Here is a 10,621-nt window from a genome sequence, read left to right on the forward strand (position 1 = left end):
AGGGGGAGAAGTGCTAAAAACCAGAGGTTCAGTAAGAGCAGGGGAAGGGGACACCAGAGAAGGCGACACAGCCAGGGAGAAGCTGTGCAGGAAGGGGAAGGAGCAGAGCCCCAGGGCCCTGCCAGGGATGAACTGGAAAAATTAATCACTGCAGCAGTTTCAACCAAGAACAGAGGGGAACCATATGGGCTGCTCATGTGCCCGAGCATATGCTGGACAACAAGACAACCTAGGCTCTGGCAGCAAGATACTGCCCAAGAGGGAAATAGGGCTGCAGGCAGGGAGGGAAGAAAGGAGGGCATGCCCCTGCTCAGCCACTTATGGAGCAGCACTGGACTCTGTGCCGGCACAGCCACCCCTTCGGCATACTGGCTTTGGTTTGTATAAGCTTTTCTGATTGCTCTTTCCTCTGGGCCAAAGGAGGCTGCTCTCTAACTCCGCAGTGAAGGGAACAGCCTGACAGCATCTCCATGTGCTGTCGAGAGGGACAGATCCAGCTACAGCCCCACAGGCAGCTCAGCAACAGATCCTGCCCCACTGCCATCCCCAGGGCAGCAGTGCCAGGGAGAGCTCTCACCCGAGGAACAGCACAGACACTGATCTATCAGGACAGACGAATACTAAGCCCTGGTGGCAGGCTGCAGGGCCTCTGGCCAGGGAAGAACATGCAGTTAGATCATGGCTGCTTCTTGCAGGGAGCAACTGGTGGATGAAGCCTGGAGCACCCACTCACATACAGGAACATGTTAACCCAGCCCTACTCCTTCATCTCCTGATATATTCACCAAATACCATAGCAGAACAGCTCCCTTCCACTGCAGCCCAGACAGGTCCACAGAGAAGCAGAGGTGGCATAGAGATTACCAGGTTTTGTACTTACTCTCCTGCAACAAGATGATGGGCCCAGCAGGAAGGGCTGGCTGCTCCCTAAGGGAAGGGCAGCCAAGATGACCCCAGCAGAAACACCATCCTCAGCAGCAGGCACAGTCCTATGAGGTCTGAGCGCACCAGGTCCGTCAGCAGTCCCAGGTACAGCTTGCAATAGCCTAGATCCAGAGCCCACTCAGGACTGAGAGGAGATGAACCAAGGCTGGAGGTACAACTGCAATACAAGTCCATAGCTCATCTAGAAAAGAGAGCTGGAAATACAGCTACAGCATGTGCCTGAGGGTCCTTTCAGGAACCAAAGGATACACCCAGTAGCAGAGCTAGAGCCAGGCACTCTCACAGCATCACTCAGGAGAGAAAGAGTTCCAGGGCTGAATTTAAATAAAGCTCCTATCCTATGGGTGCCAGCTGGGGCTTGTCAGGGTTGATGAGCACTGTTGGTCAAATGGGGCTGGTCCAAACTGCATATAGTCCTTGACAAAGAAGAACTGCCCATTTAGTGAGCACAGCTGTGGTAGCCTGAGCTGGGTGAAGCACTGCCTGCTTTGATATCGGTAACCAGGGCTGAAGGGGAGCACAACCCTGTGTGAGCTCAGTCCATTTTTGGTGCCTTCTCCTGAGGTGGTAGAGCAACATGTGGGGCTGGAGCTGCCTCACTATGGGACCAAGCATGGCTGTTTGTTGTGGGTCACACAATGGGTGGGCAGGCAGCATCCCCATGAGGTCGGAAGTGGCAGTGGGGACAGCACTCTGCATCATGGCTTTGTGCACTTAAAGAAAGCTTTATTTTTTTAAGAAACATTTAAGAATAGCAAGGGTATTTTTTGTTATTTTAAAGCTATAACTTACTGAGAGACATATCCTTGCTTTCCCAAATCATTCTCATGCAACCAAATGACAGTTCTACATCTGAGAGTGCTTTGCAATGGGAAGAGTCAGGTGCGTTTCTCTCAGAGCTTGCCCATTTAGCCATGTCTTAAACTACTTCACCACTTGCTCTGATTAGCAGAGTCTCCTCGGGACAGAGAGGCCCTGGAAGAGCTGGAGGTGTTGCAGGTCAAGATGAAAGCACCCTGCGTGCCATTAACTGTCAACATTATAACTAGCCTAAATCAGTGCAATTAGATGGCTCATGGCTTACAGGAATAACAGCAGCAGCTTTTCAGTCCACTCGCTGTGTGCTTAAAGCACAGCCTTGACATTAAAGTGATGTGATTAAAAGCAAGTGCCGGGGCTGAGACCCGGCAGAGGAGCTCAGCAGTCAGGGTTAAGTTCACAGCTTCTTCTGGGGCTGGGCACCGCAGGGCCTGGAAAAGATCTCTGAGCAGAGCCGGACTGGCTTTTAGGTCTGCAATGCCATCTTGTGATGACAGCCGGGAAGTCATGGGTGCCCTCTGCGGAGTCATTAAGTGTGCTGTGGCTCTTGTTCAGGTGGTTGGTAGCCCAGGAGCAGCCCAGTTTAACAAGTCAGGGGCTAAGAGAAAATCTGTGATTGAAAAGTCCCTGTTCTTGCTTTGAGAGAGTGGAAATAATTCATTCAGTTAATATTTCTCTCTGTAGGTCAGTTATATGGCTATAAAAGCCACTTCTTCCAGGCTGAAGAAGCAGACCTGTGTTTTTCCGTGGGTGCCAAGGGCACAGTAATAACTTGCTGCTACAGACCCAGCTCCACCTTCCCCAGCTGACGCCTCGAACACTGCCCAGTACTCTGTATCCGTGGCCAGACACGGCAGTGTAGCTTTGACCTCTCTCACTTAGGATCCAGTTAAATGAAGGTTTTCACCAGGGCTTTGTGCTCCAGTGAGACATTTCAAGGCCTTTTGGTGCTCCTCCTGTAGTCTGGGCTCTCAAAGCTTGGGCTTGTCTCCAAGTGAAGCACTGCTGGAGCCATCTCTTTCCTTAGGCAATCATCCACTCCATCTCCGTCTTTTTCAAATGCTTCTTGGTCTATTTTTCAGTCCAAGCTGTTCTTCCTGGATGTGGGTATGCTGGTGCAGACCATGGCATGAGGGATGCCTTGTCCTGGGAAGTGCTGGGCTCGTTCTGCTCATGACAGCCACGGCTGCATGAGGGGAGAGCCTGGTGCTGAGCGGTGGAGTTAGGTGCTTCAGAATCATAGAATCCCAGCCTGGTTTGGGTTGAAGGGACCCTAAAGTTCTTCCAGTTCCAACCCCTGCCAGCCACAGGCAGGGACACCTTCCACTAGAGCAGCTTACTCCAAGCTCCATGCAGCCTGGCTTTGAACACTGCCAGGGATGGGGCATCTCTGGAAGATCCAGGGATGGTGAAAAGCTGTATGGTCAAGGGACAGGGAATAGCAAATGCAGGGAGCACTTCATGATTTTGCTAGTGGAGGTCTCACTGCCTGTGGCTGAGCGCACATGCCCACAGACAGGGATGGATGATGAGCTCCAGACCTGAAGCAGGCTGCCTAAGCCACAGCTCCAGTTTGGCAGCTGTACCACTCATTAGCACAGCTTGGGCCCCAAATTAATATGCCTCTTGTAATAAGATGTTTTCAGCAGGACCAGGGAGCTACTTCAAGAGCTTTCTGAATGCCAAATACCAGAATTCAGCAACTCTCGATGCCAGGACCAGCCTCTCACTTCACAGCATGGATTTCCCTATGTTCCTGCAGAGCTTTCCACTCTCGAAACCAGGCTGGGAGCATCAGTTTATCTCGCGTGGTAGCAGGGGCTCAAGCAAATTCTTCTACATTATTTGTGAACTCTGGGTGAATGTGTCACATCAGGTGAAACACAAGGGCTCTGCTGTGGGTTCAAAATAAAGCCCTTTTCTGTCACAGCTTCTGGGTGAGTGTGCTCTCCATACCAGCTTTGTCTCTCCAGGAGTATGAGAAGAGGCTTCTGAAGCAGGCTGAGCCCAGCAGTCCCATGCCTGGCATCCACACTGCAGCATCGCAGCCAGAACCACTGCTCTGCAGAGCTGAGCACAGCCACACTGACTGGAAACAGCACCCACCTGGGCAGCCCCTCCTCCTGCCTGCTTCCAGACCTGGAACAACACCCCAGAGGTGTCCACAGCACTGTGAGTCCTGGCTTCATGGTGGTTTCATCTGTGTTGGTCCTCCCTGCATCCCAGGCTGACGTCAGGAAACATCACGTTGTTCCTTGATGCTGAGATCCCTGCTCAGCCTGTTGCTCATCTCAGCCTGGTGGAAGCTGAATACTTTTCTCCTGCAAGTGCTGTGCTGGGGACTGAAGGGACTGAGACACTTTGTTTCAAGATGGATTAGAGAGAGAAGTTACCACAAAACAAAACACTGCCAGCATTCAGAAGAGCTCCTCTGCTCTAGAGTCAGCCTTCCTTGAACTCCCCATGTCCCAGCACATTTGTGTTCAGAGCAATTGACAGGCTCCAGCAGCCTGTTTAACCCCTTTTGAGCAAATCGTAGAATCATAAAATGGTTTGGGTTGGAAAGGACCTTAAGATCATTCAGTTCCAACCCCCTGCCATGGGCAGGGACACCTCACACTAAACCATGTTGCCCATTGCTGGGTTACAGAATAAAGGAGGAATTGCATCCAAGAGATTTTGCTCCAGGTGGGGTAAAGCAGGACATGAGCCCCTGCCTGCTGGCACAGAGCATCCACTGGAAAGCTTGCACTAGCATGGAGTTGCAGTGCTTCAAAGCCCTGTGTGCTACAAGCCTGGGATGGGACACGCCACGGTGTAAGCAATGTCTGGAGCTCCTGCCACTATTCTTCACTGTTCTCAGCTCCAAAACTGCCTGTGCCCAGGGCATCGCTGCTGGCCCCACACCACTGCTCTTCTCCAGCCTCAGTGTGGCAGGGTCGGCACCATGGTCCTTCCATCCTATCGGACCTTGGCTTAGCAGCGTTTGTGCAGCATAGTCAGTGCCTGGAGCAAGAGGAAGAGCAATGCTGCAAGACAGGGAAGAGAATTCAGTGAAGTGCTCCAAGGGGAGTTTAGCCAACGTGTGGTGTCTGCCAGCCCTGTGTCCCGTGGCCATTACTGCCCTAGGTACTCCAGGGGCTGGATGTCCAGCACAACCACAAAGCAGCTTTGGGGCGTTTGCAGGGCTCTGTTATAAAGCACTTTTATAACTTTAATTGCGGAGATGGTAGCACAATGTGTTTGTTCCTACAAGCACGGTGTGATGAGATACAAGCCAATACTTGACACCAGCATTTTGTCAGTCTGGAGCAGAGGAGACGAAAGGAGAGCCACGCTGCTTTGGCTGCCTCTCCTCCTTCATGAGATTTCACCAGTTCTGGGTCAACAACACAAAAGGGATGGGGAGCTCTTGGAGCGAGGCCAGAGGAGGCCATGGAGATGCTGTGAGGGCTGAAGCAGCTCTGCTCTGGAGCCAGGCTGAGAGAGCTGGGCTGGGTCAGCCTGGACAAGAGAAGGCTCCTGAAGGGGAGACCTCAGAGCAGCTCCAGTGCCTGAAGGGGCTGCAGGAAACCTGGAGAGGGGCTTTGGACAAGGGCCTGTAGGGACAGGCCAAGGGGAATGGCTTTAACCTGCCAGAGGGGAGACTGAGATGAGCTCTTAGGCAGAAGTTCTTCCCTGTGAGGGTGCTGAGGCGCTGGCACAGGGTGCCCAGAGAAGCTGTGGCTGCCCCATCCCTGGCAGTGTTCAAGGCCAGGTTGGACACAGGGGCTTGGAGCAAGCTGCTCTAGTGGAAGGTGTCCGTGCCTGTGGCAGGGGTTGGAGCTGGATGAGCTTTAAGGTCCCTTCCAACCCAGACCCCTCTACTGCTGTTACTGACTTGATTTCCCCGCCTTGCCCCGAGAGCCTCTGCCCGGGACCCGCGATCCGGGCCCGCCCCAGGGGAGCGGCCGAGGCAGGCGGGGCGGGGCCTGCGGAACCACCTCAGCGGCGCGGCCCAGCCCGCCCTTTCTCCCCAGCGCCGCCATGAGGGCCGGGTGCGGCCGCGACACTGGGCGCGGCGGCCGCCATGAGGTGAGGGAAGGGGAGGCTCCGGGCCTGCCGCCGCGGGTCTTCCCAACACCCATGCTGGAGACCAGGGGCGCATCACTTCCCCCCCCCCGGGGCTGTGGGTCGGAAACGCCACGCCAAATGTTGCCCCTTTATATCGTATGTAATGGTTACTCATGGCTGAACCGCCGCCGTGCCCGCGCCGGGGGATAACCTCCGAGGGCTGGGACTGGAGGGCGAATTGTTCGGGCTGTGTCGCTTAGTAGCAATTTCTTAGGTTATTACTCGCTTTGATTTATTATTTTTCCCCATTCCCATGCCAGCTCCCAGCTGTTCAGCTCTATTAATGCAGATTTAATTAATTGACTATTTGAAGCGATGTTTCTCCTGTGCTCTCTTTAGGGCTTCCAGCCGGTCCGCGGCTTTTGTATGTGCGGAGGGATTGCTGTGGCTGGAAGGTCCCCGGCGGCTGGGCTGGCTGCAGGGAGGAGACCGCCCTCGGGTAGCGGGTGCTCCCAGGAGCCTGCCTTCTGCCAGCCCCGAGCTTTGCAGGGGGTGGAAGCAGCAAAATGAGGAGTCTTACGGAGGAGGCTGAAGCTATGGGAGCCAGCATGTGCCTGTGCGGAGGAGATTTAAAGGGGTGACCTGCGGAGGAGACACAAGGTACAGCCCGGGAGCCTCTGGAGCCGTGGTGAGGCCTCTCCATGAGCCGCTTGGGGAGCTGGGCAAAAAGATGGTTCGTTGTGTCGTACCAAGTAGGCAAAATGGCCTCTGCTGGCATGTGAGAGGGCTGTTGGGCCAGCCTCTGGTGCTCTGCGGTGCAGATAAGAAGCTGGCGTATCCAGTGAAGCACACAGTGCTGCCGGTTGCTGAAGGAAGCTCTGACGGGGTGTTAGAAGCGAGGCCCAGATCACCAGAGGCTGTACTTTTGGGGCTGTGCTTACAGAATCCCAGAGTGGTTTGAGTTGGAAGGGACCTTAAAGCTCACCCAGTTCCAATCCCTTTTGTGGGCAGAGACACCTTCCACTAGAGCAGCTTGCTCCAAGCCCCTGTGTCCAACCTGCCCTTGAACACTGCCAGGGATGGGGCAGCCACAGCTTCTCTGGGCACCCTGTGCCAGCGCCTCAGCACCCTCACAGGGAAGAGCTTCTGCCTAAGAGCTCATCTCAGTCTCCCCTCTGGCAGGTTAAAGCCATTCCCCTTGGCCTGTCCCTACAGGCCCTTGTCCAAAGCCCCTCTCCAAGGTTTCTTGTTGCCCTTTTAGGTATTGGAAGACTGTTATAATGTGTTCCTGGATCTTTCTGTCCTCTAAAATCCCAATTTTGGGTTCTGTTTGACCCAGCAGTAGTCAGCTACCCATTGCTGCTCAGTGCCTGTGATAGTGTTATGCTGCTGGGAGAGGAAAGTGCTTGCCAACACACTCCTGGCACTGCCAGTGCTGTTCTGGCACTGGCTGGTGCCAGGTTTTGGCAGTGCTCTGCATGCTTGAGAGTGGAGTAACTCCTCCTCAGTGGAGTTAATCCTAGATTGGATGCAGACAATCTGCAGTCAGAAAATAAAACATCTGTTGCAGACATTTGGTTTAATACCACATCTTTTATATAAAAATGATGGTCAGCTAATTAACTGGTCAGGGTTAAAGTTTGAATTTGGGGCCTTTAGAGATGCTTGTGTTAACTGTATGATTTTTAATGACAGGCAAATGGTTTGCATGTTTCTCTGCAGGTGGTGGTTTGCTGGAGCAGCAGTTGTTGTCAGAACAAACAAGATTTCCGTGCTGCTTTGAAGATTTCCATTTGAAAGACATAGAGAAGATGGAAACTTCCTGTCCACAATTTAAATGGGAGTACCAGAGAAGGATGGATGTAGTTAACTTGCAGGATCTTGATGTAGGAACTTGAAACATCAAAGGTGGTTGGGGGGCAAGCTATAACAAGAACTGCATGTGCAGTTTGTTGTTAATCCCCTCTACTGCTTGTTTAAAAATACTTGGTTTTATGTGTCCTCTATTTATTAAACTTATCTATATTTAAACTTGCTCATTTTGGTTTTCAGTGTATCATAAGGCTGTTGGGTCATAGAATCCCAGAATGGTTTGGGTTAGAAGGGACTTTGGAGTTCATCCAGTTCCAGTCCCTGCCATGGGCATGGACAACTTCCACATAAAAAGCCAGAAAAGAAATGCAGCACAGGAAGGCTGCTGCCCCTCCTGCTGTGCACAAGCTCCACCATAGCTTGTGCCACAAGGAGTGATTCTTACCAAGGTTCCCTTTCCTCCAGCACTCTGAACAACATCAGATTTCTACAGTCTTCTGTGAAGAAAATTAGGGTGATGTTCCTATTTCTGTTGCATGCACAGCCAGTACAAGTTCACAAGATTCCCTCTGCATGCTTCAGTTCCCAACATGAAGGAATTTCTTGTTATCTCCCATCCCTAGGCCTGGGGGGAGGTGAAGCCTATTAAAAACCGGGGAGTTAGAAAAGGTTCTAAACACATAAAACACATCAGAACTGGTGGGGAGGGCAGAGACAGCCATGACGCATTCAGACAGAAATGCTCCAGTTACACAAAGTGCTGTTGAAACTCCAAAGTGGCTGTAGTCAGAGCACAGGAGCTCTCACCAAGATGCCTGACCCTTTGGGATTCAGTGCAGTTTTATGGAGAATTGTGTTTGTGAAATAATCCAAACTTAGGAGTTTTTTAGACTAAACCATGTTTTCAGTTTATAAAACATGGTTCAATGGTGGTCAGCCACATCACAGTGCCATTACCATGCTGTAGGTGCTGCTGTAGATGCAGTGCCTCTATATGTGAACTAAACTCCAAGTGTGGGCCTGAGGCTGCTGCTGTACACTGCAGGAGTGTAACAGCAACAGCATATTCAGGTGGTTGGTGGCTGGAGTTTACAAATATGAGGCTTTTGATAAAGCAGTAGCACACGTCAGGTTACTGATGGTTTATGTCAAATAGGTGTGTGTCTCACAAAGTTAGTACAAATGAGGTAGTGCTGATTTTTTTCAGGGCTTTCCTGATTTTGAGCTGTCCCTGATGCTGCTGTTCCTTAGACGAACCATTCTATGATTCTGTGTTAGCCCTTTCCGCCACTTGAATACCACTGATAAATGAGTATGCATTTTTTAATGCTCTAGATAGAATTGTTGAAGAATTCAACATTATTGGAGAAAGGGTGGGGTATTTTCAGCTGAAGTTGTTCACTAATATAACTTTACTGTTTCTATATGAACAAGTTCCACCTGCAAGGCTAATAACAAGTTTCCTATAGGTTTATACTGTACTTAGCATCTTCCTCTCCCCCATACTGGCCCAGGAGGAGAGCTGGGGGGCCTTGCAGCTGGACTCTGGGTTTTTCAACCAGCTCTTTCCGAAATCATCAGAAGGGGAGAATACATGCTCAGGCACACAAAGCCTGTGCTGTATGGACAATAAATATACACCAACTGGCTTATTTCCTTGGAAAACTTCCTGCAAGAAAGCTCTACTACATTCATCTCAGGGCTGAAGCCAAGATTTGCAGGCCTGGTTGTGCTATAACCAAAAAGGCAGTAGAAAGGGATGGAGAAGGTCTGCTGGCAGCGGTGATTATCCCATCAGAGTGCTTGGGAACAACTGCAGAGCTCTGCTCAGGACATGATGTACATTGGGAGCCTTGCAACTCTCAGGCAGCAGCAGGGGCTGTGCTTTTTCCCCAGATGCAGCAGGCTTTGTGCACGTATTGGCAATAAAAACCACCGCACAAGGATGTCATAAATGCTCTCCAGTGATCAGCACGAGCACAGGCTTTGGGAAGTAGTGCTCTGCATCCTACCACAGCGGCCATGCTTGCAGGGCAGCGATGGTCAGTGCTGTACGGCTCTGTCTGCAGCACAGAGGCAATCGATTAAGGACAACATGATTCAGTTTGGTGCCTGGACCGAAGGGCGACAAAGGAAGTTGAGAGAGAACCCACAGGGTCCAAGACATACAAAATACTGGTGCTGAAATAAAGCCAGGGAAATGGAGCAAAACCCGGTCTGCTGCTTGGGCAACGCTGGCATGATTTATGGGTCTGTTTATTAGCACTGTACGTTTTGCAGTCTATATATGACTTTCACTGAGCAGAAGTGGCTGGATGGCTTACATTTCATCACGGTGCTTTGCTCTGCTTTTACTGCTCTGCAGTAGTGGGGCAGAGGCACAGTTAACTTCGATTTATGTGCTTGGTTTCAAGCGCTTAATTTTTTTTATCCTGAGCTTGTTAAGGGAGCTGAATTCCTTGCGATTGTTCTCTGAGCACTTTCATTTGATTTCAACACCTATTTTGTACCGGTCCCCTGGGTTTTCTGTAAAATACCGTCTGCGTTATGGTTTGATTGTGCTCTCCAGGCGCAGAGAGGAGAAAAATAAGGCAGTGATCCATTCAAAAGGCAGACTTTTCCCTTTGCCCCCGAGGCTGGATTCAGCCGCACCTCACCTTCGTAAAGCGGCAGCTCCCCAGGTGCTGGAGAGCCCGGTTCTATGGCCACAACGTTAAACTCGAAAGGAAGACACTGACTACGAAAAGATTGTAAATCACGAATAGCGTTTGCCCGGGTGGGCTTTGGTCACGGAACCTTCCCGGCTTGGGCGGCAGGGGAAAAGCGAGTTTCCCTCAGAGTAGCGCAAGGTGGCAATGTTGGCTCAGATGAAAAGGGGCTCCTAGCACATGAGCTGTAGGGTTTTTTACCAGAAGCTTCTAACGAACCTAATAGGCAGTGGGAGCCCTTTAGGTATCTCAGGGACGGTAAGACCTCCGTTCTGCTGAGGAGA

General features: G+C 51.4%; 1 long non-coding RNA gene and 1 other non-coding gene across 2 annotated transcripts in view; both read left to right on the plus strand.

Annotated features, from left to right (window-relative positions):
* The window catches only part of LOC133270882 (uncharacterized), a 131,785-nt gene that overhangs the window by 25,931 nt on the left and 95,233 nt on the right, over window positions 1-10,621 (plus strand). The gene's annotated exons all lie outside the window — the stretch shown is intronic.
* On the plus strand, window positions 7,152-7,356 carry LOC133271330 (small nucleolar RNA SNORA74). Its single transcript, XR_009744090.1, has one exon. It is a non-coding gene; the product is annotated as a small nucleolar RNA SNORA74 (small nucleolar RNA).

The sequence above is a fragment of the Pezoporus flaviventris genome, unplaced genomic scaffold (genome assembly GCF_033815535.1).
Source record: "Pezoporus flaviventris isolate CSIRO_AGI_PZ_B2104156 unplaced genomic scaffold, CSIRO_AGI_Pfla_v1 ptg000023l, whole genome shotgun sequence".
NCBI classification, from domain to species: Eukaryota; Metazoa; Chordata; class Aves; order Psittaciformes; family Psittacidae; genus Pezoporus; species Pezoporus flaviventris.